The sequence below is a fragment of the Arachis stenosperma genome, chromosome 10, assembly GCF_014773155.1.
Source record: "Arachis stenosperma cultivar V10309 chromosome 10, arast.V10309.gnm1.PFL2, whole genome shotgun sequence".
Taxonomy (NCBI): Eukaryota; Viridiplantae; Streptophyta; class Magnoliopsida; order Fabales; family Fabaceae; genus Arachis; species Arachis stenosperma.
In genome coordinates, this window is record NC_080386.1 from 114,717,078 (window position 1) to 114,741,124 (window position 24,047).

General features: G+C 39.1%; 1 non-coding gene across 1 annotated transcript; it reads left to right on the forward strand.

Moving 5' to 3' along the window:
* Positions 1-765: 765 nt before the first annotated feature.
* Positions 766-873, forward strand: LOC130958569 (small nucleolar RNA R71). The gene has a single exon (XR_009077682.1). It is a non-coding gene; the product is annotated as a small nucleolar RNA R71 (small nucleolar RNA).
* Positions 874-24,047: the final 23,174 nt, after the last annotated feature.

The window sequence follows — 24,047 nt, forward strand, 5'->3', positions numbered from 1 at the left end:
TTCGGCCATATTTATGGCTTTGCACTCTCCTTTTGGATTCTCTTCAGTGTTACTTGGGAGAGTGCTTGGGGGAAGTTCAGTAATTTTCTTGCTCAGCTGACCCACTTGTCCTTCCAAATTCCTAATGGAGGATCTTGTTTCAGTCATGAAACTTTGAGTGGTCTTTATTAGATCAGAGACCATTGTTGCTAAGTCAGAAGTATTCTGCTTAGAACTCTCTGTCTGTTGCTGAGAAGATGATGGAAAAGGCTTGCCATTGCTAAACCTGTTTCTTCCACCATTATTATTGAAACCTTGTTGAGGTCTCTCTTGATTCTTCCATGAGAGATTTGGGTGATTTCTCCATGAAGAATTATAGGTGTTTCCATAGGGTTCTCCTAGGTAATTCACCTCTTCCATGGAAGGGTTCTCAGGATCATAAGCTTCTTCCTCAGATGAAGCATCCTTAGTACTGTTTGGTGCATTTTGCATTCCAGACAGACTTTGAGAAATCAAATTGACTTGTTGAGTCAATATCTTGTTCTGAGCCAATATGGCATTCAGAGTGTCAATCTCAAGAACTCCTTTCTTCTGACTAGTCCCATTGTTCACAGGATTCCTTTCAGAAGTGTACATGAATTGGTTATTTGCAACCATTTCAATCAATTCTTGAGCTTCTGCAGGCATCTTCTTCAGATGAAGAGATCCTCCAGCAGAGCTATCCAAAGACATCTTGGATAGTTCAGAGAGACCATCATAGAAAATACCTATGATGCTCCATTCAGAAAGCATGTCTGAGGGACATCTTCTGATTAATTGTTTGTATCTTTCCCAAGCTTCATAGAGGGATTCTCCATCCTTCTGTCTAAAGGTTTGGACTTCCACTCTAAGCTTACTCCATCTTTGTGGTGGAAAGAACTTTGCCAAGAAGGCATTGACTAGCTTTTCCCAAGAGTCCAGGCTTTCTTTAGGTTGAGAATCCAACCATATTCTAGCTCTGTCTCTCACAGCAAAAGGGAATAGCATCAGTCTATAGACCTCAGGGTTAACCCCATTAGTCTTGACTGTGTCACAGATTTGCAAGAACTCAGCTAAAAACTGATGAGGATCTTCCATTGGAAGTCTATGAAACTTGCAATTCTGTTGCATTAGAGAAACTAATTGAGGCTTAAGCTCAAAGTTGTTTGCTCCAATGGCAGGGATAGAGATGCTTCTCCCATAAAAATCAGGAGTAGGTGCAGTGAAGTCACCCAGCACCTTCCTTGCATTGTTTGCATTATTGTTGTTTTCGGCTGCCATATCTTCTTCTTCCTTGAAGAATTCGGTCAGGTCCTCTAAAGAGAGTTGTGTTTTGGCTTCTCTTAGCTTTCTCTTCAAGGTCCTTTCAGGTTCAGGATCAGCCTCAACAAGAATGACTTTGTCTCTGCTCCTGCTCATATGAAAGAGAAGAGAACAAGAAAGTGTGGAATCCTCTATGTCACAGTATAGAGATTCCTTGAGGTGTCAGAGGAAAAGAGAAATAGAAAGAAGAAGGAGAAGAAGAATTCGAACTTTAGTTAGATAAGGTTCGAATTGTGCATTCAGAAGGAGTGGTACTCCATAAATAGAAGGATGTGAGAAGGAGGGAAGAAGATTTTCGAAAATTAATTAAAATATTTTGAAAACATTTTTTTGAAAAACATCAATTGATTTTCGAAAATCAAAGTGGAAAAGAAACCAAGTGATTTTTGAAAAAGATTTTGAAATTAGAAATTAAAAAGATTTGATTGAAAACTATTTTGAAAAAGATGTGGTTAAAAAGATTTAATTGAAAAGTTATGGTTTTAAAAAGATGTGATTGAGAGGATATGATTTGAAAACAACTTTAAAAGATATGATTTGAAAACAATTTTAAAAAGATTTGATTTTAAAAATTAATGACTTCCCTAACAAGAAAAGATATGATTTGAAACATTTAAACCTTTCTCAACAGAAAAGGTAACAATCTTGTGATGTTCAATCAAATCATTAATTGTTAGTAAGTATCTTTGAAAAAAGAAAGAAATTAATTTTGAAAACATTTGATTGAAAAGATTTGATTTGAAAAAGATTTGATTTTGAAAAACTAAAAAAATTGATTTTGAAAACAAAATCTTCCTCCTAGCACCATCCTGGCGTTAAACGCCCAGAATGGTATACATTCTGGCGTTTAACGCCCAAAATGCACCCTTTTTGGGCGTTAAACGCCCAACCAGGTACCCTGGCTGGCGTTTAAACGCCAGTCTGCCTTCTTCACTGGGCATTTTTGAATGCTCAGCTTTTTCTGTATAATTCCTCTGCAGTATGTTCTGAATCTTCAATTCTTTGTATCATTGACTTGAAAAGACACAAATTAAAAATATTTTTGGATTTTTAATAATCAAAATGCAAAAGGAATCAATTAACAATGCATGCAAGACACCAAACTTAGCAGTTTGTATACTATTGACACTAACAATATGAGAATGCATATGAGACACACAAAATACTTCAAGTCAATAGAATTCAAAGATCAAAACAAAGAAATATATGCATGGATTCGAAAATTATAACAAAAACATGCATTTGACACCAAACTTAGGATGAGACACTAAACTTAAGCAAGAAACATCAAATATTTTTGGTCTTTTTATGATTTTGTAAATTTTTTTTTTTTTGTGTTTTTCGAAAATTAAATGGGAAAAGGTATCAAAATTCTTAATGAGAATTCCAGGAATCAGTGCAGTGCTAGTCTAAGACTCCGGTCCAGGAATTAGACATGGCTTCACAGCCAGCCAAGCTTTCAAAGAAAGCTTCGGTCCAAAACACTAGACATGACCAAAGGTCAGCCAAATCTTAGCAGATCACTGCTCCAAGAGCAAAATTGATGAAAATCAACAAGCTCTTGTGGTGATAAGTTGAAACCTCGGTCCAATCAGATTAGACATGGCTTCTCAGCCAGCCAGATTTCAACAAATCATCATGAAACTCTAGAATTCATCTTCAAGAATTTCGAAAAAAAAATTAATACCTAATCTAAGCAACAAGATGAACCGTCAGTTGTCCAGCCTAAACAATCCCGGGCAATAACACCAAAAACTTGATGTTGTTGCCGGATCTTGGCACTGATGTTACCAAAAGCTTGCTCAAAACTTGAACAATCCCCGGCAACGGCGCCAAAAACTTGGTGCGCGAAATTGTGAACAATACTTTTTCACAACTCAAATAATCCCCGGTAATGAACTCCAAGAACTTGGTGCGCTCAATACCATGGCATTACACAACTTCGCACAACTAACCAGCAAGTGCACTGGGTCGTCCAAGTAATAAACCTTACGTGAGTAAGGGTCGATCCCACGGAGATTGTTAGCATTGAAGCAAGCTATGGTCATCTTGTAAATCTTAGTCAGGCAGACTCAAATATATATGATGATGAACGAAAATAACATAGAAGATAAGGATAGTGATACTTATGTATATCATTGGTGTAAGAGCTTCAGACAAGTGTATGAAGATGCCTTCCCTTCCGTCTCTCTGCTTTCCTAATGCCTTCATCCAATCCTTTCTTACTCCTTTCCATGGCAAGCTCGTGTAAGGTTTCACTGTTGTCAGCAGCTACCTCCCATCCGCGCAGTGAAAGCTAATGCACACACTCTGTCACAGTGCTGCCAATCACCGGTTTGGTTCCCTCCCCTACCGGAATAGAATAACTCTTTTGCGTCTGTCACTAACGCCCAGTAGGTTACAGGTTTGAAGCACGTCACAGTCATTCAATCATTGAATCCTACTCAGAATACCACAGACAAGGTTAGACCTTCCGGATTCTCTTGAATGCTGCCATCAGTTCTTGCCTATACCACGAAGACTCTGATCTCACGGAATGGTTGGCTCGTTTGTCAGGCGAGCACTCGGTTGTCAGGCGATCAACCATGCATCGTGCAATCAGGAATCCAAGAGATATTCACTAAGCCTCAGATGCTTGTAGAACAAAAATGGTTGTCAGTCACCTTGTTCATGGGTGAGAATGGTGATGGGCGTCAATCATCACCTTCATCATGTTGAAGAACAAGTGATATCTTGGATAAAGAACAAGCGGAATTGAATGGAAGAACAATAGTAATTGCATTAATACTCGAGGTACAGCAGAGCTCCACACCTTAATCTATGGTGTGTAGAAACTCCACCGTTGAAAATACATAAGAACAAGGTCTAGGCATGGCCGATTGGCCAGCCTCCCAATGATCTAAGATAGCATAAAACTCAAAGATAGCTACCAAGATGTCCTAATACAATAGTAAAAGGTCCTACTTATAGAAAACTAGTACATAGATGAGTAAATGACATAAAAATCCACTTCCGGGCCCACTTGGTGTGTGCTTGGGCTGAGCAATGAAGCAAATTTCGTGTAGAGACTCTTCTTGGAGTTAAACGCCAGCCTTGGTGCCAGTTTGGGCGTTTAACTCCCATTTGGGTGCCAGTTCCAGCGTTTAACGCTGGGATTTCTTGAGGTGACTTTGAACGCCGGTTTGGGCCATCAAATCTTGGGCAAAGTATGGACTATTATATATTGCTGGAAAGCCCAGGATGTCTACTTTCCAACGCCATTGAGAGCGCGCCAATTGGGCTTCTGTAGCTCCAGAAAATCCGCTTCGAGTGTAGGGAGGTCAGAATCCAACAGCATCTGCAGTCCTTTTTGGTCTCTGGATCAGATTTTTGCTCAGGTCCCTCAATTTCAGCCAGAAAATACCTGAAATCACAGAAAAACACACAAACTCATAGTAAAGTCCAGAAAAGTGAATTTTAACTAAAAACTAATAAAAATATACTAAAAACTAACTAGATCATATCAAAAACATACTAAAAACAATGCCAAAAAGTATACAAATCATCCGCTCATCAACCATCAAGAAAGCAATAATATGATTTACCGGCTAGTCGATCAAGCATTTGATCAATGAACGGTAGTGGAAAGTGATCTTTTCTTGTGGCCGCATTCAATCTTCGGTAGTCTATGCATACCCTCCAAGAATTTTGCACCCTTGTTGCTATAAATTCACCGCTTTCATTTTTGATTGTGGTCACCCCGGATTTCTTTGGCACCACTTGGACCGGGCTTACCCACTCGCTATCTGAGATAGGATAGATGATGTCCGCTTCAAGTAGCCGAGTGACCTCTTTTTTCACAACCTCAAGAATGGTTGGATTAAGTCTCCTTTGAGGTTGTCGGACCGGTCTTGCTCCTTCTTTAAGAAATATGCGGTGCTCGCATACTTGGGGGCTTATTCCCACTAGATCCGCCAAACTCCACCCGATTGCCCTTTTATTTTTCCTCAAGACATCTAGCAACTTTTCTTCTTGTTGAGGGGTTAGCTCTTTTGCAATTATCACGGGGAGCATGTGGGCTTTATCAAGATATGAGTACTTTAGGTGGGGTGGTAGTGGCTTCAATTTCATCTTTTTGTCATGATTTGAAGTTTGAATCTCCGGATGGTTTGTATGGTGTGTGGTGTTTAATTTGCTTGGATCTTCATTTGCTTCTTCAATCATGTACTTCTCATCCAACTTTGCAAGGTGCACTTCGGCAACAATGTTGTCAATTGGGTCACACCGGAATAGAGAGTGATTCTCCGGTGGATGCTTCATTGCTTCTTCTAGGCTAAAACTCACGACTCTCCCGTCTATCTCAAATGAGTAGGTTCCCGAGTAGGCATCTAGCTTAAATTTAGAAGTTCTCAAAAATGGTCTTCCAAGTAAGATAGATGATGCCCTCTCAGGTTCATTTGATGGCATCTCAAGGACATAGAAGTCAATCGGAAACACCAACCCTTTGATATTCACCAATACATCTTCCGCAACACCCACCACGGTTATTATGCTTTTATCCGGTAGGACAAATCTTGCCGCCGACCTTTTCAGTAGTGGTAACTTCAATACCCGGTAGACGGAGAGCGGCATAATGCTAACACATGCACCAAGATCACACATACAATCTAGGGATTGAACTCCATTGACGGTGCAAGTGACCATACAAGGGCCTGGGTCATCACACTTCTCGGGCAATGCTCTCATTAACGCGGAAATAGAACTCCCCAATGGGATGATTTCCAATTCAAGAATTCTATCCTTGTTCATGCATAGATCTTTAAGGAATTTTGCATATCTAGGAACTTGATGGATAGCATCAAAGAGGGGATGGTTACCTCGACTTTCTTGAATATTTCTATCATTTTGGGGTCGAGTTCTATGCGCTTCCTAGCTTTCTTTGCAAGTGTTGGAAATGGGAGCGGTTGAGCAAGTTCTTCTTCCAAGGTTCTATTAGTCTTGGGGGTTTCTTTTGTGGGTTGAGCTTCTTCATCCTCAACTATGACTTGTGGTGTCTCCTCTTCCACTACCTCTTCTATATCTATTCTCTCCTCCTCTTGAGCGGTTGTAATGGGATTTGAATCCTTTGCTCCCTTCTCTTTTAATTGTGTTCCGGATCTTAGGGTGATGGCATTGATGCCTCCCTTAGGATTGGGTTGAGGTTGAGAGGGAATGACGCTTTGGATTGGGGGTTGAGGAGTGGGTTTTGATGGTGGGTCCATGCGTGCAAGAAGAGCTTGTAGTGTAGAGGTGAGGCCGGTGAGACCGGAAGCAAGTGTGTTTTGTAGTTCCTTTTGGCCTTGGATGATGGTCCGGAGTGTATCATCTTGGTTAGAGGGGGCGGATGGATATGTGAGTCGAGGAGCTTGTGATTGGTTGGGTGGTGGTCTTTGATGTGGTGGTTGGTATGTTTGGTAGTTTCTTTGTTGATTTTGTTGGTTGTATGGTGGCCGGTTTTGTGAGTTGTTGTTCCATCTTTGACCTCCTCCATTGTTGTTGTTGTCCCTATTTCCTTGTTGATAATTGTCTTTCCAATTTTGATTGTGATTTTCACTCCCTTGATTGTAGCTTCCTCCTTGATAAGGGTGCCTTTGGGTAGGATTACCGCCTTGGTAGTACCCTTGATTTGGGTGGTCATAGAAATTGTGAGTAGCCACCAAAGTGTTGTCTTCTTGAAGGCTTGGGCACTCATCCGTGTAGTGGGAATAGCATGAAAAAATGCCACACACTTTCTGAGGGACCAATTGTTGATTGTATTGTTGAGGGGGTGGAGGGTGTTGTTGGTATGGTTGAGGTTGTTGTGGTTGTTGTTAGCTCAATTGGAGTTGCCTTAAGATGGATGTCATTTCACTCAAGAATTTGGTTAGAGCGGTGGTTTCGCTACTAGTTGATACCTCATTCACAGTTTTTGGGCGGTTGACTCTTCGTCTCATATGTTGATTGGATTCGGCTAAGTCAATGATAAGTTGCCATGCCTCCTCCGCTGTTTTATATTTAGACAAAGAACCATTGCTAGAGGTGTCCAAGAGGGTTCTATCTTGTTCTCGCATCCCTTGACATATGTATCCAAGCAACACTTGAGTGTCAAGCATGTTATTAGGGCATGCGTCTAGTAGCTTACGAAACCGTTCCCAATACTCGTATAGTGGTTCCGTTTCACCTTGTACAATACATGACATTTCTTTCCTTAGCCTATCCATCTTCTCCGGGGGCAAGAATTTATCCAAGAATCCTCTTCTAAGCAAGTCCCAATCGGAGGTGATCTCACTAGATAGAGTGTAGAACCATTCTTTAGCCTTGTCCTCAAGAGAGAAAGGGAAAGCAAACAACCATATAGCGACCTCATTGGATCCTTCCCGTCTAGTTGTTGAGCATATACGATGAAAGTCTTTGAGATGTCGAATAGGGTCTTGTGCGGGAAGTCCATGGAACTTAGGTAGGAGGTTGATCAAAGCGGTCTTGAGTTCAAAGTTTGCATTCAAGTTGGGGTGAGTTACATGAAGGGGTTGAAGGACATAATCCGGTGCACCTGCTTCCTTGATAGTAACTCTCCTCGGAGCATCCATGGCGTTAGTACCTAAAACAAAAGAAGAGTTGTTAGTGATATTGATGGGAGAATGGTTATTGCCTTCTTTGAGTGACGGTTCAATGTTCACTTTTAGTAAGGTGGTTGAGGTGGTGAAAACCTTTTCACCTTCCCCAAAACTTAACCGCTTCCGAGCTTGTCTAATATGAAGCAAAGTTCGTTCTATTTCCGGATCAAAGGGGACTAAGCTCGGATTCGGTTGTGAACACGTCATGCAATGAAGGAGAAGTAAAACTCATGGTAACGATGAGGGGTTAGTCACTTGAACAAAGAATCACAATCAAATGCAACTATGTACATATACACATATCTACTCTAAACAATAACATGGCACACTAAGCAAATTCCCCGGCAACGGCGCCATTTTGATAAACGAAATTCATCATGCCGATATAGAATTCAATAATGGATATAATCGTGAGTATAGTCTAATCGACATTCAAACTTCGCATCAAACAATCCTACAATCTATAACTGAGAGTACTAGTCTCTCGAGTCGTCCTCCCTTGGAATTGCTAGAGAATGCATCTTATTGATTAGAAAGCCTTATTATGATTCTTTGAGGGTTTAGCAAAATAGATGACAAACAATCAATTTTAGAAGACTTGGCCTAGGGTCGGCATTAGAAATTCTATCATTATAGCTTCCTCAATGGTGATAACAATTAGGCTTTGCTTCATTTAGTTAACCCCTAGATATAGAGGAAAGTCAAATGAGAGTAACTAACTTGAGTCACAAGTCCTAGTTTTACCCTAGGCAAATCTAGCTTTAGTGCACTCCAAGTCAATTAGAAATTCCTAATTCTAAATCAACAATTGACATAAGCTATTCAACTCTTTCCAATGGTCCAAACCTTATGCCAAGTAAGAAACTTTTACTCCATAACTAGTGTTGGCATTTTATCAAACAATTGATGAGCAAGGATGAAAGGCATAGTGAGAATGAGAAGAAATTAGAATTAAAAGTGCTTCAACACAAGAAACTAACAACAATCAACAAAGAACAACAATAGAAATGAATTTCTCAAGAAATTGATAGAATCCAAAACTACAAAGTTGAATCTAAGATCTATGAGAATTGAGCAATTACAAGCACTAATTGAGATTAAAGAAGAAGATCTATAACATGAACAAAGTAAATTGAGAATTGCAATGGATCTCACCAAAGAGTGATTGAGAATTCAAAAGTTGAAGAAGATGAACCCGAATGAGAGCTTGGAATCTCTCTCTCTCTCTCTCTCTCTCTCTCTCTCTCTCTCTCTCTCTCTCTCTCTCTCTCTCTCTCTCTCTCTCTCTCTCTCTCTCTCTCTACCCAAGAGTGTAACTACCACTAGCCAAAAAATCTAGAACAATCTAAAAATGAGCCAAAAGTCCCTTAACCCTTCAACCCCTGGTCTTCTTAAGCTCTTCCCGCCAAGGCACTTCCCCAAGATGGGATCTCCAACTGTCTCCATGCCTAGGTCACGTGACTCTTTAAAAAATCATATTCGAGCATCGGCGCGCACGCGCAAAGCATGTGTGCGCGCCACTGGGGCACCTTGCAATGCGAGCGGAAGCGTAACGTACGCGTGCGCGCCCATGGGGATCATGGCTTAGCCGCTACAAGTGCCGGCTCGTAGCTTGGCTTCTGACTTTGGCTTCTAGCTGCGCAATCCACGCGGGCGCGCCAAGTACGCGCACGCGCCCTTGCTGAAGTTTCCAAGGTTCAATTTCTCATTCTCCCTTCCTTTGCACCCATTCTCAATCTCTCTTCTGATTCATCCCTGCCCTATATTCTGAAACCACTTAACACACAGGTCACGGCATCGAATGGCACCAAGAGAAGATTAGAAATGTATCTAGTTTAGTGTAAAATAAGCATGCTTTCATCCATGAGGCAAAAATTAGGGAAGGAACACAAAGTCTTGCATTTTCATATGAAAAGCATGTGGAATCATTGATAAAACCCCTGAAATCAATACAAGATAAACCCTCAAAATGGGGTTTATCAACGCCCCTACAATATATAATAGTCCATACTTTATTCGTGATTAGAGGACATAAACTGGCGCTCAACGCCAGTTCCATGTTGCTGTCTGGAGTCAAACGCCAAAAACATGTCATGAACCGGAGTTGAACGCCCAAAATACGTTACAACTTGGCGTTCAACTCCAAGAGAAGCCTCAGCTCGTGGATAGATCAAGCTCAGCCCAAGCACACACCAAGTGGGCCCTGGAAATGGATTTATGCATCAATTACTTACTCTTGTAAACCCTAGTAGCTAGTTTAGTATAAATAAGACTTTTTACTAGTGTATTAGTCATCTTTTTGACCACGTTACATCTTTGAACGTTTAGTTCTTAGACCTTGGGGGGCTGGCCTCTCAGCCATGTCTGGACCTTTCACTTATGTATTTTCAACAGTGGAGTTTCTACACACCATAGATTAAGGGTATGGAGCTCTGCTGTACCTCAAGTTTTAATGCAATTACTATTATTTCCTATCCAATTCGATTTATTCCTGTTCTAAGATATTCGTTGTACTTCAACTTGATGAATGTGATGATCCGTGACACTCATCATCATTCTCACCTATGAACGCGCGTGACTGACAACCACTTCCGTTCTACCTTAGATCGAGCGCATATCTCTTGGATTCCTTAATCAGAATCTTCGTGGTATAAGCTAGAATTGATGGCGGCACTCATGGGAATCCGAAAAGTCTAACCTTGTCTGTGGTATTCCGAGTAGGATTCCGGGATTGAATGACTGTGACGAGCTTCAAACTTCTGAAGGCTGGGCGTTAGTGACAGACGCAAAAGAATCACGGGATTCTATTCCAACTTGATTGAGAACCGATAGATGATTAGCCGTGCTGTGACAGAGCATTTGGACCATTTTCACTGAGAGGATGGGATGTAGTCATTGACAACAGTGATGCCCTACATACAGCTTGCCATGGAAAGGAGTAAGAAGGATTAGATGAAAGCAGTAGGAAAGCAGAGATTCAATAGGGACAAGCATCTCCATACGCTTATCTGAAATTTTCACCATTAATTTACATAAGTATTTCTATCCTTTATTATTTAAGCAAGTATCTCTTTATATTTCCCATAACTAATTATTATCCGCCTGACTGAGATTTACAAGATGACCATAGCTTGCTTCATACCAACAATCTCCGTGGGATCGACCCTTACTCACATAAGGTATTACTTGGACGACCCAGTGCACTTGCTGGTTAGTTGTGCGGAGTTGTGACTAAGTGTAATTCACGTGTGAGAGCTACCAAGTCATTGGAGCCATTGTTGATGATCACAATTTCATCCACCAGCCGCCCTTTGGGTTTGGAAGGGGTTAGGATGGTAGGTTAGAAGAGCTTGAGGGTTGGTTGGTTGTTCGAGGAAGGTGAAACCATCCTTGAGAGCATCTCGGTGATATTGGCCAATTGAGCACTCATGCTACCATATTGTGCATTCAAGGTATTAAACTGAGCCTTGTTGTTCTCTTCTTGTTTTTCCACCGTAGCTCTAAGTCTTTCATGGTCAAGGGCGAGGGTACGGTTGGAATCATCAACTTGGTTGGCAGAAGCGAAAGAGAATTGGTTGGATTGTTGCCTTTGATGTGGTGCTTGGTATTTGGAGTAGTTGTTTTGGTTTTAATGAGGTGCTTGGTTGTAGTGATTTTGGTTAGCTTGATGGTTGTTGTTGTTGTTATGGTGGTATTGGGATGAAGATTGGTGGTTGTTGTGGTGTTGAGAAGAGGAGTTTTTCCATCTTTGATTTTTGATTGCTCCCTTGTGCATTGTCCCTCCACCCTTGATTGGAATTATTGCCATGGGAGTAGTTGTTTTGGCCTTGAGAGTGGTAGGGTAAATGATTGTTATAGTTCACATTGGCTACGGTAAGGGTATACTCTTCTTGAATTTGGTGGCATTGGTCGGTGTAATATGCGGTGCTAGAGCATAAGCCACATATTTTAGGAGGTCCTTCAAGTTGGGGAACTTGGGGTGAGACTTGGATGGCTTAGATAGAATAGAATGCCTTTTGTTCCTTGTGCATCTCCGTAAGGATAGTAGTTATATCCCCAAGCACATTGGTCAAACTTAATTCGGAAGGAGGCGCTTCTACCACACCCTTGAGGGGGTTGCTCCTTACTCTTACATGTTGTGTAGCCTCGGCGACATCATTTATCAAGCTCCAAGCTTCTCCCGCTGTCTTATTTTTGGAAAGGGAACCGCCACTAGCGGCGGTGAGCAATCTTCTATCTTCCGTGCAAAGACCTCCGGTGAAATAACTAAGCAAGTGAGTGTCCAATCCATGGTGTGGACAAGATTCCAATAGCCTCTTGAATCTAGTCCAATACTCATACAAGCTCTCTTGGTCCTTTTGCATTATACCCAAGATTTCTTTCCGGATGTAGTCAGTCTTCTACGATAAAAAGAACTTATCTAAAAACTCTCTTCTCAATAAATCCCAATTGATCACAATCTCATCCAGTTGGGAATAGAACCACATTTTTGCTTGTCCCTCAAGAGAGAAGGGAAAGGCAAAAACCATAATAGCAATTTCATCGGCCCCATGCCTTCAAGCCGTGGAACAAGCAACTTGAAAATCTCTTAGATGTCAGATAGGGTCTTGACCCGAAAGTCTATGATACTTGGGAAGTAGATTTATCAAGCTATTTTTCAAATCAAAGTTCGGATCAAGATTAGGGTATCTCGCTTGCAAAGTTGGAAGTATAATACCCGGAGCCCCTTGTTCGTGCAAGGTGATTCGACGTGGCTCCGCCATGAAAGTTTCACATGTAGGATGCAAAGATGTATTAGTGGTACCAACAGAAGAATAAGAAGTAGCAGACTCTAAGTCACTATTGGTTCTATCTAGTGACTCGGTATGCTCCTCAAGAGAGGCCAAAGTACTAGCCATATAGTCCAACCGCCATCTAGCTTGCCGGGTGTGTAACAAAGTTCTTTTAATCTCAAGGTCAAGCTCGGCTAAGCTAGAGTTTAGTTGAGACTAAGTCATCAAACTTGGGAGTCATGGCACATGTATAAGAGAAATCTAAACTAAAAAAAAAAGTATTGAAAGCAAGTAAACTATCTACACTATCCACATATTCACATAACCAATGTCAAGGCATACGTTGCAACCACTCCCCAGCAACGGCGCAAAAAATTTGATAGTCGAACTATCGTCGGTAAATAATTTCACAAATTATTCACGTTGCAAGTATAGCTCTCAACCGACAAATAATTCTCAATCAAATTTTAATAGATGGTTGTCACAAAGTTCAACCCCAATAAAAGTAAACCGAAGTTTTCAAACCTTGAGTCGTCTCACAAGGAATGGGCAAACATGTGCATCAACATTGGTTAGAATTCCGGGGTTGGGAGTCATGATCAAAAATTTAAACTACTAGACTTAACATGCAAGGAATCTTAAAGTGCAAGAAACTAAATCAAGTAACTAAAACAAGGTATGAGCAATTTAAATCTAACAAGAGAATATATAATATATTTTAACTCTAGAACTAAGCAATTAACTATAACAAGAATCAAGCAATTAAGATTTTTGGTTTTTAAATATGAATAATAAAAGGAACTCTTGGCTAGGTGTAGGAATTGGGGTCACCATCCTTGTCTAATAACTATATCTTGACAATTATGAGAAACCAATCTCATTAAGTCTACCTCCAAAAGCTTTAAGTACGTAATATCTACTCCTAAGCTTGAAGTACATCAAATGGCTTGGTCAATCTCAACTTATAAGTCCTAATCCAACTACCAATTGGCTTAGTAGTGGATTAGTGTCAATGGGTATCAACTTGACCACCAAGGGTTCTCAAATCACCAAATCAATCAGACCCAATGACTCAGTTTACCTAATTCCCTTAGCCTAGGCCAAGAGTAAAGCAAACTACTCCATAATCAAAGGAAACAATTCATCAAACACATGGCATGCGCTAACAAAAGACATATTCAAATTGCAATTAAATTAGAAATTACAAGTACCCACTAACAATTATCAATGAAAAGCAACTCAAACAACACTATTAATCATGGGAAACATCAATGCACTAATAGAAATTCAAGATCCACAAAGTTCATAAATGAGAAGAAAATGGGAAATAACAAGAAAATATAAATCCAACTCAAGATCTAAACAAAATTATACTAGAGAATTCAAATTAAGTAATCACAACTAGAAATCAACAAAACCCAATTCAAAATTCAACAAGGGAAGATCAAATCAAACTAGATCTAGAGAGGAATAATGGTTTCTCTCTCTAGAAGAACAAGAACCAAAAACTAGCTAAAATTGTGTGTAAGTGTGTAATGAATGATTCCCCCTTTCCCCCTTGGTTCCTTGGGTCTTTTCCATGCAGAATCAGCTTGATATTGGGCCTGGAGAGTCTCAGAAATCGCCAGCCATGAGTTCATTAATGAGGTCACGTGCTAAGCGTCACGTGTACGCGTCGGTCACGCGTACGCGTCGGTCACACGTGCGCGTCGGTGAGTTTTGCAATCCACACGTACACGTAAGCCATGCGTGCACGTCAATGGGATTTTTGCCAATGTACGCGAATGCGCCAACTCTCGCGTGCCAAGCTGAACATACGCGTGGGCCACGCATGCACGTCGGTGCCAATTCTCCAAAGCTCCATTTTTCATGTTCCTTCCACTTGTGCATGCTTCCTTTCCATCTTCTAGACCATTCTTGCCCTGTAAACTCTGAAATCACTTAACAAACACATCACAGCATTGAATGGTAATAGAAGAGATTAAAATATAGCATTTTTAAGGTCAAATGAGCATGTTTTCAATCATGAAGCAAAATTAGAAAGAAAACATAAAATCATGCAATTTATATGAATAAGTGCGGAAAATATTGACAAAACTCCCTAAATTCTACACAAGATAAACCACAAAATTAGGGTTTATCAGTGCGCATCCCCAAGTCTCTATGCATATAATCTCAAATATTCGATTTTCATCTCATTGGGGGAATTTTCGGGGAGTTAAAGTGCCCGGCCACATCTTGTGACTTAGGGTCAACAGAGTATCGAGTCTCGACCTGGAGTGAGCGATGGCTAGTGATGAGCGGATATTTTATACGCTTTTTGGGGGTAATTTCATGTAGATTCTAGTATGTTTTAATTGGTTTTTAGTAGAATATTAGTAGTTTTTAGGCAAAAATCATATTTCTAGACTTTACTATGAGTTTGTGTGTTTTTCTGTGATTTCAGATATTTTCTGGTTGAAATTCAGGGAGCTGAGCAAAAATCTGAGTTAGGCTGAAAAAGGATTGCTGATGCTGTTGGATCCTGACCTCCTTGCACTCGAAATAGATTTTATGGAGCTACAGGAGTCCAATTGGCGCGCTCTCAACGGCGTTGGAAAGTAGACATCCAGGGCTTTCCAGCAATATATAATAGTCCATACTTTGCGCAAAGATAGACGATGTAACTCGGCGTTGAACGCCAAGTATATGCTGCTGTCTGGAGTTAAACGCCAGAAACACGTCATGATCCGGAGTTGAACGCCCAAAACACGTTATAACTTGGAGTTCAACTCCAAGAAAAGCCTCAGCTCGTGGATAGCTTTAGTCTCAGCCCCAGCACACATCAAGTGGGCCCCAGAAGTGGATTTCTGCACCAATTATCTTAGTTTATTCATATTCTGTAAACCTAGATTACTAGTTTACTATTTAAACAACTTTTAGAGACTTATCTTGTACCTCATGACATTTTCAGATCTGAATTTTATACACTTTGACAGCATGAGTCTCTAAACTCCATTGTTGGGGGTGAGGAGCCTGCAGCGTCTCGATGAATTAATGCAATTGTTTCTATTTCTCCACTCAAACGTTTGTATGCTCCTATCTAAGATGTTCATTCGCGCTTAATCATAGAGAAGGTGATGATCCGTGACACTCATCACCTTCCTCAACTCATGAACGCGTGCCTGACAAACACCTCCGTTCTACATCAGATTGAATGAGCTTCTCTTAGATTCTTTAATCAGAATCTTCGCGGTATAAGCTAGAATTGATGGCGGCCATTCTTGAGGATCCGGAAAGTCTAAACCTTGTCTGTGGTATTCCGAGTAGGATTCCGGGATTGAATGGCTGTGACGAGCTTCAAACTCGCGATTGCTGGGCGTGATGACAAACGCAAAAGGGTCAATGGATCCTATTCCAACATGATCGAGAACCAACAGCTGATTAGCCGTGCTGTGACAGAGCATCTGGACCGTTTTCACTGAGAGGATGGGAGGTAGCCACTGACAGTGGTGACACCCTACATACAGCTTTCCGTAGACGTGCTTTACAAACAATTGAGTTGAATATTACATTGCAGAAATTCAGAGGACAAAGCATCTCCAAAACTCCAACATATTTCCCATTACTGCACAACAAGTAACGATTTTATTCTCTTTTATTTTTCCAATCTAATAAATCCAACTGATAATTTTAATTAATATCCTGACTAAGAATAATAAAATAAACATAGCTTACTTCAAACCAATAATCTCCGTGGGATCGACCCTTACTCACGTAAGGTATTACTTGGACGACCCAGTGCACTTGCTGGTTAGTTGTACGGATTGCAAATTCATGCACCAGCTAGCCACTGCAGCTACCCAAGAAAACTCGTATCTCAGATAGTAGAAGTGCAATAAGCTATATAATCATTCAAATTCAATTAATCATTATCATTACGACAATCATTCATCGCATATTCAGCATTTATGCACTTCTCAAACATAAATCATTACTTCAAACATCTTCCTTCACTGCCTAGTTAACTCCTTCTCCAAGTTCACCCCCTTCCCTATGGTTAGGACCTAACTTTGGGACTATAAAAGGTGGCTATAGAGGTTTAGAAACTAAAAAAATAAGTTTAAATCGCAAAAACACAACTTTTCCAAAACAGGGTGGTCATGCGTAAGCATGTTGCCCATGCGTATGCATAGACGTGATTTTTGACAAACTCATGTGCGCGAGCACCTCCTGCGTACGCGGTTGTTCCAGAACAGAGGAGAGACTCGCATACACATCTATCCCTCTGCATACGCATAAGTTCAAAATTGGGCATTCTCGCATATGCATGCATCATGCGCACACATGATTTGAAAATTTGCCAAACTCGCGTACGCATACGCGAGACATTTGAGCATAGCCCAGGGTCCGCGTCGTGTGTGTGATCACGTACGCATGCTCAACAAAGGTAGTAAAAAGCTATTAAGTTATGCAGAAATCACTTTTGCACACCAAACTTCCAACGCACATAAATTTTTCGTTAAAAATTATTTTTAGTCCGTTCTTTGAATGGCTTAAATTTCACGGACCCAATTTTCATTTGAAATACGTTTTACAAAATTTAAAGGTTTGGAGCCATGTTCTAGCCCGCCAAAGTTGGTCAAAAATCAAGTTTTACCAAAAATCATCAAAACATTTATATTTCCAAAACCTCAATCCTTACACAATTAATTCATAACCAAAACAACCCCAATGCGTCCAAAATTATAATCACCTATTTTCCAAATACTTTCTATCATCAATACATATAATCTCAACAATACATTCAATAATTTTTAACCAAATACTATCATTATTCAACCAAATGTCATCATCACCACTTATTATCATCATCAATCATCATATATCCTCATTAACATGAATAATCACTATATTTCTATAACAAACTCAATAATTTCACAAGAGAATTAGCCTATGTTTTAAATCTTAGCAATTCTACCTAGTTCAACATATCATACGGTCAATTAGCCTAAATTTTCACGCAACATTATATATTATCTATGAGAAACCAAAATCATACATTGGCCGATTCCTCCCTAAGCCCAGAACACCATAAATATCACCATTCGACAAACGTCCCAAGCTCCATGGCCTTCCCAAATGAAATTCCCAGCCTCAATGGACCAAAACCCAAGCTTCCAACACCACTAACTTGCATCCAAAACTCATAATTCAATCTAATACTATATAAACATCACTAAATCAACATAGATTTTTCTATAACAATAATTTCACAAGAGTTTAAAAATTTCTCACCTTACTGACCAAAATTTGAGACAAGACCCAGCAAGTCCACAAAACTAATTTGATCCTAAACACTAAAATTATACAATTTCTCAACATAATTTGCTCAAAATTTTGAAATTGAAGAGGGTGAGAAATTGAGTGAGAAATTAGGATTACTTAGAACTTTATTCAATTAGTTTTGAAGAGCTCTGCGCAGTGGTCACGTAACCGCAAATAGTGGGGCGATCAGAGTTCCAGATTGGAAGATATGTGAGATAGGAATTTTGAGAACAAGGGTTTGGGTTCTCTTTACTCTCCTCCTTTGATTTCCAGTGTGAATCATATGAGGAAGGAGTAGAAGAGCTGAAGTTCACTTCATTAAGTGGTAATGGGTTGGGCCTTGGGCCCAAAGTAATCTCGGTTTAAACGGTTCGGCCTATTGATCTAATTTTTTGTCAAAATCCTTAAAATTAGTGTCGAAATTCATATTTTTAATATTTTTACCTCTTTAGATTAATAAAATTTTATTTTCTAATTTTTTTGGTTAATAATTAATTTATTAACTAATTATTCATTAATTACGCAAGATTTACAAAATATATCATTATTTTATATATTAAAAGTGTAAGAACAGACTTATATATATATATATATATATATATATATATATATATATGAGAAAGTATAATTTATCCTCTAATTTCTTAAGATACAATATATATATATATATATATGAGAAAGTATAATTTATCCTCTAATTTCTTAAGATACAAGAACATTCGATTGTTGTAGCTTTTTGTTGGTATATATATGCATAATAATAATTATCATCTTTTAATATGATATATGTTAATTATCTTTATATTTCGTCAAAAATTTCATAACTTTTTTTCTTCCAATTAATAGGTTAGTATTGCATGTAATGGTACATCATTTAGAATGATATTATCATTGAAGGATGAAGTTAGATCAGCCATGCATATTGGGAAGAATTATTACAAGTAAAAAAAAAAAGAAAGTGAGAGGGACACGAATGCATCATATATGTATTACTACTAGCTAATTATTATAATATCGGTAATGTTAGAAAGACAATAATAATAGTCTAAATTAAACAGCTCAAATTTATTTTATTTAGTATTTATCAATTTTAACAATAATTAATGAATGCTAAATAAGATAAATTTTTATATTAGAACTCATTTTTTATTGTCTCCCAAACATTATTGTTACAATATATTGTTAAACAATAAAAGCAACTTTAAATATACTTTACGATTTTAGCAATACAATTTTACTACAACATACATACATCCAATAGATTACAAAGATAAAAATAAAATCAGTTAGAAAGACAATAATACTGACAGTGGTGACACCCTACATACAGCTTGCCGTAGACGTGCTTTACAAACAATTGAGTTGAATATTACATTGCAGAAATTCAGAGGACAAAGCATCTCCAAAACTCCAACATATTTCCCATTACTGCACAGCAAGTAATGATTTTATTCTCTTTTATTTTTCCAATCTAATAATTCCAACTGATAATTTTAATTAATATCCTAACTAAGAATAATAAAATAAACATAGCTTGCTTCAAACCAATAATCTCTGTGGGATCGACCCTTACTCACGTAAGGTATTACTTGGACGACCCAGTGCACTTGCTGGTTAGTTGTACGGATTGCAAATTCGTGCACCAAGTTTTTGGCGCCGTTGCCGGGGATTATTCGAGTTTGAACAACTAAAGGTTTATTTTGTTGCTTAAATTAGGAAGAATTTATCCTCTTTTTCACTAGAATTGTATCTTTTATTATCCCTTTATAAAAATTTTTCAAAAATATTATTTTTCTTTATCAATTTCTAATTTTTTCGTGAGTTTAGTGTCTTGTTCTAAGTTTGGTGTCAATTGCATGCTTTTCCTTGTCTCTTAATTTTTTTGAATTGCATGTTCTTGTTTTTCCTTGATCTTCAAATTGTTCTTGTCAATTTTTCTTGTTTGATCTTTAATTTTTCTTGTTCTGTGTCTTTTCTTGTTTTTCTTGTGCTTTTTCAAAACATTAGTTTTCAAAAATTTATTTTATCCATAAAAATAATACATCTTTAAAATACGTTACATTTTTAACTTAGTTGGTGATAGCGTTAGCTTATGTTCTTAGCAATTGGGCACCTTCTTTTTAAAATTCTTTTTCAAAAATAATTTTTCTTAATTTAATCTTGTGCCAAACTTTAAGTTTGGTGTTTTCTTGTTGATCTTTCTTTAATTTTCGAAAATTTAGTAAAGTTTTCTAAAAATTTTAAGTTTGGTGTTCCTTGGTGTTTTTCCTCCAAAATTTTCGAAAATAAGGAGCATTAGATCTAAAAATTTTAAATCTTGTGTCTTTTATGTGTTTTTCTCTTTCATCATAAAATTCAAAATTCAAAAAAAAAATATCTTTTCTAACTAATTTTAAACAATAATTTCGAAATTTTATATAAAAATTTCAGATTTCAATTTCAAAATTTTTTCGAAAATCTTCACAAAATATTTTCAATTTTTTTTATTCCGTTTTTATTTATTCCATTGCTATAAAATAAATAATATCAACATACATATCATCTCCCTTGTTCCATCATGGAATTAAGTGAAAATGAACAGTCCAGGAGGACTCTGGGGTCGTATACTAATCCCACTACTGCTTCATATGGGAGTAGTATCTGTATACCCTCCATTGGAGTTAGTAGCTTTGAGTTGAATCATCAGCTCATTATCATGGTACAGCAAAGCTGCCAGTATTCCGGTTTTCCACACGAAGAACCTACAGAGTTTCTGGCACAATTTTTATAAATTGCTGACACAGTACATGATAAGGAAGTAGATCAGGATGTCTACAGATTATTACTGTTTCCATTTGCTGTAAAAGATCAAGCTAAGAGGTGGTTAAATAACCAACCTAAGAACAGCATAAAGACATTGAAACAGCTGTCAGAAAAATTCCTGAATCACTATTTCCCTCCAAAACGAATGACACAGCTAAGGCTAAGCATCCAAGGCTTCAAATAAGGAGATAATGAATCCCTTTATGATGCCTGGGAGAGATACAGAGAGATGCTAAGAAAATGCCCCTCTGAAATATTTTCAGAATGGGTGCAATTAGACATCTTCTACTATGGGCTTACAGAAAAAGCTCAGATTTCTCTAGACCACTCAGCTGGTGGATCTATACATATGAGAAAAACAATTGAAGAAGCTCAAGAGCTTATTGATACAGTTGCCAGAAATCAGCATATGTACCTAAACAGTGAATCCTCCATGAAAGAATAAGCTAAAACAGCAACTGCTGAACTCAATCCGGTAGATCAAGCTAATGAATTCAATCAGCAGCTGGACTTTCTAACCCAGCAGCTAGCCGAATTCAAGGAAATACTCCAGGAAACAAGAATGGCTAACAGGAATATGGAAGTACAGTTAAAGCAAACAGAAAAGCAACTATCAAAACAAATAACAGAAGAATGCCAAGCAGTTCAATTAAGAAGTGAGAAAACATTAAATACCTCACTTCAAAGCAGCAGGAAGCCAAGAAATGAACAGATGGCTACTCAAAATCCCTCTGAGGACAATCAGAGCCCAGAGAGGAATAAGGCTGGCGCTGAACGCCCAGCCCATGCTCATTCCTGTGTTCAACGCCAGAAACAAGCATGAATCCGGCGTTGAACGCCCAAAGGGAGCATAGTTCTGGCGTTCAGACGCCAGTAACAAATAAGGAGGTGGCGTCTAACGCCACTCCAGCTTCCACCCCTGGCATTCAAATGCCAGTGGGGATCAGTCACATACAAGTGCTGATAACAACCCTTCTAAAAAGGCTTCCCAACCCACTTCTGTAGGTAATAAACCTGCAGCAACTAAGGTTGAGGAATATAAAGCCAAAATGCCTTATCCTCAAAAACTCCGCCAAGCAGAACAGGATAAGCAATTTGCCCGCTTTGCAGACTATCTCAGGACTCTTGAAATAAAGATTCCATTTGTAGAAGCACTTGAGCAAATACCCTCTTATGCTAAGTTCATGAAAGAGATCTTAAGTCATAAGAAGGATTGGAGGGAAACTGAAAAAGTTTACCTCAATGAAGAATGCAGTGCAGTCATTCTGAAAAGCTTACCTGATAAGCTTAAAGATCCCGGGAGCTTTATGATACCATGCACATTAGAGGATAATTGTACCAAGTAAGCTTTATGTGATCTTGGGGCAAGTATCAACCTAATACCTGCATCCACTATCAGAAAGCTTGGTTTAACTGAAGAAATCAAACCAACCCGGATATGTCTTCAACTTGCTGATGGCTCCATTAAATACCCATCAGGCGTGATTGAAGACATGATTGTCAAGGTTGGGCCATTCGCCTTTCCTACTGACTTTGTGGTGCTGGAAATGGAGGAGCACAAGAGTGCAACTCTCATTCTAGGAAGACCTTTCCTAGCAACTGGCCGAACCCTCATTGACGTCCAAAAAGGGGAAGTAACCTTGAGAGTCAATGAGGAGGAGTTCAAGTTGAATGTTGTCAAGGCCATGCAACATCCAGACACCCCAAATGACTGCATGAGTGTTGATATTATTGACTCTCTGGTAAGAGAGGTCAATATGGCTGAGAGTCTCGAATCAGAGCTAGAGGACATCTTTAAAGATGTTCAGCCTGATCTGGAGGAATCAGAGAGAATAATAGAACCTCTGAAAATCCCCCAGGAAGAGGAGAAACCTCCTAAACCCGAGCTCAAACCATTACCACCATCCCTAAAATATGCATTCCTGGGAGAAGGTGATACCTTTCCTGTAATCATAAGCTCTACCTTAGAGCCACAGGAAGAGGAAGCACTAATTCAAGTGCTAAGGACACACAAGACAGCTCTTGGGTGGTCCATCAGTGATCTCAAGGGCATTAGCCCAGCCAGATGCATGCACAAGATCTTACTGGAGGGTGACGCCAAGCCAGTGGTTCAACCACAAAGGCGGCTAAATCCAGCCATGAAGGAGGTGGTGCAAAAGGAGGTCACTAAATTACTAGAGGCTGGGATTATTTATCCTATTTCTGACAGCCCCTGGGTAAGCCCTGTCCAAGTCATCCCTAAGAAGGGAGGCATGACAGTGGTTCATAATGAAAAAAATGAACTGGTTCCTACAAGAACAGTTACAGGGTGGCGTATGTGTATTGATTATAGAAGGCTCAATACAGCCACCAGAAAGGATCATTTTCCTTTACCATTCATAGACCAGATGCTAGAAAGACTAGCAGGTCATGAATACTGCTGCTTCCTGGATGGATATTCAGGTTATAATCAAATTGCAGTAGATCCCCAGGATAAAGAGAAAACGGCATTCACATGCCCATCTGGAGTATTTGCATACAGAAGGATGCCATTTGGCTTGTGCAATGCACCTGCAACCTTTCAAAGGTGCATGCTCTCTATCTTCTCTGATATGGTAGAAAAGTTTCTGGAAGTCTTCATGGATGACTTTTCAGTATTTGGAGACTCATTCAGCTCCTGCCTTAACCATTTAGCACTTGTTCTGAAAAGATGCCAAGAGACCAACCTAGTTTTAAACTGGGAAAAATGTCACTTTATGGTGACTGAAGGGATTGTCCTTGGGCATAAAATTTCAAACAAGAGAATAGAGGTGGATCAAGCTAAAGTTGAAGTAATTGAAAAATTACCACCACCTGCCAATGTTAAGGCAATCAGAAACTTTCTAGGGCATGCAGGATTCTATAGGAGGTTTATAAAGGATTTTTCAAAAATCACCAAACCTCTGAGCAATCTGCTAGCTGCTGACACGCCATTTGTCTTTGATAAGGAGTGTCTGCAGGCATTTGAGACTCTGAAAGCTAAATTGGTCACAGCACCAATCATCTCTGTACCAAACTGGACACTGCCATTTGAACTAATGTGTGATGCCAGTGACCATGCCATTGGCGCAGTGTTGGGACAAAGGCATGACAAGCTTCTGCACGTCATTTACTATGCCAGCCGTGTTCTAAATGACGCACAGAAGAACTACACAACCACATAAAAAGAGCTACTTGTAGTGGTCTACGCCATTGACAAATTCAGATCCTATTTAGT